We start from the raw sequence: 5,000 nt of genomic DNA on the forward strand, positions 1-5,000 counted from the left end.
GACGCACGCTGACCTGCACCACTACATAGCTTATCCCTGTTGCTTTCTGCTTGAAAGTAGCGTATAATAAAAATCCCGCTGCATGTTCAAAACGGGTGCTTGGAGGGCGTCTGCCATATTTGTTCTCCCTGTGAACAATTTGGGTTCCATCAATCAATTCCTTCAGGAAGGGTTTCCGGTAGTGGACATCAATAGTGTTGGTTTATTGGCCTGTGATTTCTGTGGGCCAGCATCCGTCTTCGGACTGTTCTGGTATTATGCCAAATGTATTCTTTTTGTGAGATTTAAACGTCTACTCAGGGCATGAAAATTTATGGACTACGTTGGTGCATGCTTCCTTTGGGCCTTTTGGGGCGGTACTGTTTTTCGTCACAAGACTTGCAGTTAGGTTGGGCTTGCTATATATTGTAAGTTTTACCTTCTGGTAAGGTAAGGGGCTTTCGGGGCAACACCTCGATTAAAAATTCCTCACAAGGTCCTGGTTTTATCTTTATAGGCCGAACCAAAGCTAATACGGTGGTATAGCTGATAAGGATTTTGGTTTCTTCGTTAGTCTTTGTTGTCGTAGGTTGTTGAACTTCATTGAATTTCTTCCTTATGGCTTCTTCTATCATGCTATCGGGATGTCCGTATTTTGTTAGCATTTGTCAAATTTAGTTTAGTTCGGCGTTTAAATCTTTCAAAATTTTTCTCTGCGTGAATGTTCTGCTGTTAAATTTTGAAATCGATTCATCTTAGATATTTCAGGGTCAAATGACCTGAAATTGGGCACAAAGGCCGAGTGGGCAAATACCCAAGCGCATTCTAAATTTTTTTGATACATGCCTTTGAAATAATTTTACTGATTTATTTATTTATTTTTTTATTTTTTTTATTTTTATTTATTTTTTTTTTTTTTTGCTATTTTATAACAAAAATTTATATTTAGGTCTCCTGCACCCTGGTATTATAACCAAATAACCTAAAATTGTGTACGGAGGTGCCTTAGATAAATACCAATAGGAAGTCATCAACATTTTCGGCATACGTTAGTTAAAAATGGATAATTTTGCATTTTCTGTTAATTTTTAGCCCAAAAATCTACATTTTCGGCTCCTGTGACCTCTTAACCTGAAATTTTGTATGAGGGTACACTGGATATATATCCACAGAATGCAAGTTACGTCTTTCGTTTACATTACTTCAAAACGATTAGTAGTATTTTCGGCTATTATTTGACAAAATATATACTATTATTTTACTCCTATGCCTTGGTATTTAAATCATGACCTGAAATTTGGTATAAAAAGGCCTATAATAGAACGTTATTCCAAATTCTTGCATACTCCACATCAGAATTTCCTGTAAATCTATCGGGAATCCATTTCAGGAAAAGATTAATATGGGCCAATCCATGGTTGCACGGGGAGGGAGATGGAGTGAAATATGCTGTATTTGCTTGGCAAATGTAGCCTTTCTAGGATAAGTAAATAACATGAGATTCATACGAGCTTTTCCCATTTCAGGTAACTGATTTGTCCATGTGAGTTGGTGTGGTTTATGGCCATTATGTATTCATATCAGACAGGTAAGCTGGCATATCACTAAGTATTCCTCTTCATTATAAAGTTTTAGATGTTTTGGTATATTTTCGTGCATAAATATGTTATTTATGAATAAATACAAAGATATTTTAATGACTTTTTTAATTATGAAACTTGGCCATAATAAACATTTATATTTGGTCCTTGGTATAACATTAACTAACATCTTACTGTATATTTTGTAACACATATACGTTGTCCCAAAATATGACTATTAAAAAAAAAGAAAAAAAAAAAGAAAAAAAAAAAAGCCACTGATCTAGCCTCCATTGGATCATAGGAAATTTTGCCCAAACATCTAAGAAAGTGTATATACATTTTTATTTGTTCATCTTCAATATATATATATTTTTTTTTGTAAATTAATATTTAAGTGAAGACTATTTTTTTTTAAATATTTAAGTGAAGACATTTTTTTTAGACTTAATTACCAAATTCATTTGCATAAAATTTTTAGTTCACAGATGGATTTTACTACTTCCTTAGTAGTGTTTAGTAATGTTTGAATTACTTTCAGAAAGAAAAGTTATAAAGATTGTGGCAAAATACAATTTTTTTACAAATTTCTTTTAACGCAAACCGACGATACCCAAGTAAGGGTATCGAAAAAACGATACCTTTCAACGGCTAAAGATTTGAATGAAATGTCATAAAACAATAGGTGAGAGGAACAATATCTTCCACGGTAAAAAAGTAAAATTGATAAAGTTACCTGCAAGAATGATAGGGTTATACCAGGGATGGTTTAAGGTTTTTGGAGAAAATAAGGCAGGTGATAAAAAGACGGAAAATGAAAGAATAGTTTTGTTTTAGGTAAGGAAGTCGGAGCATGAATGGATTATTTATTATGCAAGAAGTCTGAAAGTTAAAGGAACAAGATGTATGTGATATGCATGTTGCTAAAAAAAACTGGTTATATAGTCAATAAGGATGTAACGATGAAGGTATTTACATTACTTCATATAGATGAAGTGTTGTTAAGAGATATTAAAAGCTTTTATTAAGAAATTGAACTATGTTTAAAGTATGTATGAAGAAGTTTGGTGTGAAAGTATGTTTAAAAAAAAAGGGCTGTTGGATCTTAATGTAAGCATAATTCTTTTAAAGCAAGAGTGATGTGAGAAGTCAGAGAAAAGACAGTGAGATGGCTAGTGTTTACAGATGATTCTCTGGGAACAGTACACAGTAACGACAGATGCCGAATAACAAAAGAGGAGAAGCAAGCAAGGTAGCAAAATGGGTTCAAAAAGATTAGTTGACAGCTTTGAGTTGCATATGGAAATCACTGGAAGAATGAATAGGAGGGAAAGTGGAACCAACTTTTCAATATAGACGAAAATGCATATGCTTTCATTGCAATGGAAAGAAAAGTGTTAAATTTTTTTGGATAAACTGCATGATATATGTGGTGACACAAATTGATGGGGCAAAAAGATGCAGAAATGGTAAACCTAAGAGCATGGTGGAAGAATAGATCAGAATATCTCTAAGGGGTTCCACATGTATGAAGAATGGAAAACACGAAATGCCCGAGAATGTGCACAATTCAGAAGAGCTAGAATAAATTGATTTTCTATACATACATATATATATATATATATATATATATATATATATATATATATATATATATAAAGTATATGTATATACGTATACATGTATATATATATATATATATATATATATATATATATATATATAAATATATTCAGAGAGAAAGCGAGAGAAGGAGGTAGGTTTAGAATAGTTATCCGAGTGCACAAGATATTCAACCAAAAATAAGAGGGAGAAGAAGAATTGAATATTGTACGGATGTTGTCATGTCGTCGAATGCATAACGAACCAGAAGTTTGATTATGAATGCACAGACTCTCAATTTGATTGGTTCTGATGACGTACGAGTTACCGACTGTTTATTGGCTGTAGCAGAAATGACAATTTTTATGTACAAATGGATTAAAAGCCACATTAGGTGAACACAGTGAGCACAGCTACCACTCACTTGGCAGAGCTCCAGCTGGGAGGACGGGGTTTTCGTGATCCATTGAACAGCTGCTATTTGAACTAAAAAGAGGTCTGTGCAATTTTCGGGTTAGCTGTTGCCTTTATTTCATTTGGTACTGTGTCCTAATTTGAAACACTTGAAACATTGTAGGGGCTTTTGTTTGAAAAGTCAAACTTTAATTCTTTCATTTTCAATAATGATGTGGTAGGCACATCGGCATCCTGGAAAGTAAGGATAATTATCGATGTCCTATGAACCTTATGCAGTCTCCTCACTGTTAATGGACTGGCCTTTCTTGAATAGGTGTAGGATCAATTATTTTGTGTATTTCCTAAGCATGTATGCATGAATTATTGTGAAATATGCATGTATGGGTATGTGTTCTACGTTTTTCGTAAACGAATTACGTAGAATTTTACAAATTTTTTTCAGATCTCTGTGTAAAGTCCCACTTATTGGCTTTAGTTTTTAGCTCACACATAAGAAACAAGGGAAAATGTGTACTCAACAACTGACTTTTGCAACTAAATATAACAATCTTGAAGGTGTAATTACTTTTATGATAATGGTTAACAGAAATATTTTGGTTGACGTTTGTTTCAATAGAGGAATAAGAAAAAAAGAAGAAGAAAGAGAAAATACTTGTCTAGTAATAATACAAACAAAAAATTAAGCTTTATGATTATTTCAGATGTTATATCTTCCCAGATTGAAATAATCTTTATTACACATGTTTTTTAAGACGCAATTATTTTATGATAGCAATGTATGAAAAATCAAAATTTCTATGATTATATTGATATATACTTTATAATATTACCTTTTCTCCCATTTTGTAGGTTGGTATACTTGAGAAACAAATATATTTGTATTATTTAATATTATTCAACAGACCTCTTTCAAAGAATTAAAAGTTTGGGCGTTGAATGCGAATAAAGAAAAAGTACTAATGCCATTGAGATGAAATGCTTATGCAACTACAAGGTGTGAGTAAAAATCATGGGATTAGCATGGCTTAAAGGGGGGATCATAGCCTTTGAAGCAGTAAATAATCGATAATAAATGACTGGAGAGTGCATAAGTTAGAGTTGATGAGAGGTAATAGTAGAGAAAGACCTGTAATTGGTTAGATGGCTGGAGAGAACGGTGTATTGATTTGGAAGAGCATCTTCACCCAGAGAGCACAAGAGTTTGGGTAAGATAAGGGTGAGTAGCAGTGTGGGTAATACGATTCGACCCACTACTAGTGAGCCTTATGTGTGGTTGTATGCAGCATCTCATATCAAGGAACTTTTATTGTAATTCGAATAGGATTAGCGCAAACAATTTAATGTCGAGGTTAAGAAAATTGCACCCTTACATACTCTCGCACACATATATACAGTATGTATATATATACATATATATATATA

The sequence above is a fragment of the Palaemon carinicauda genome, chromosome 1 (genome assembly GCF_036898095.1).
Source record: "Palaemon carinicauda isolate YSFRI2023 chromosome 1, ASM3689809v2, whole genome shotgun sequence".
In the NCBI taxonomy this organism is placed as follows: domain Eukaryota; kingdom Metazoa; phylum Arthropoda; class Malacostraca; order Decapoda; family Palaemonidae; genus Palaemon; species Palaemon carinicauda.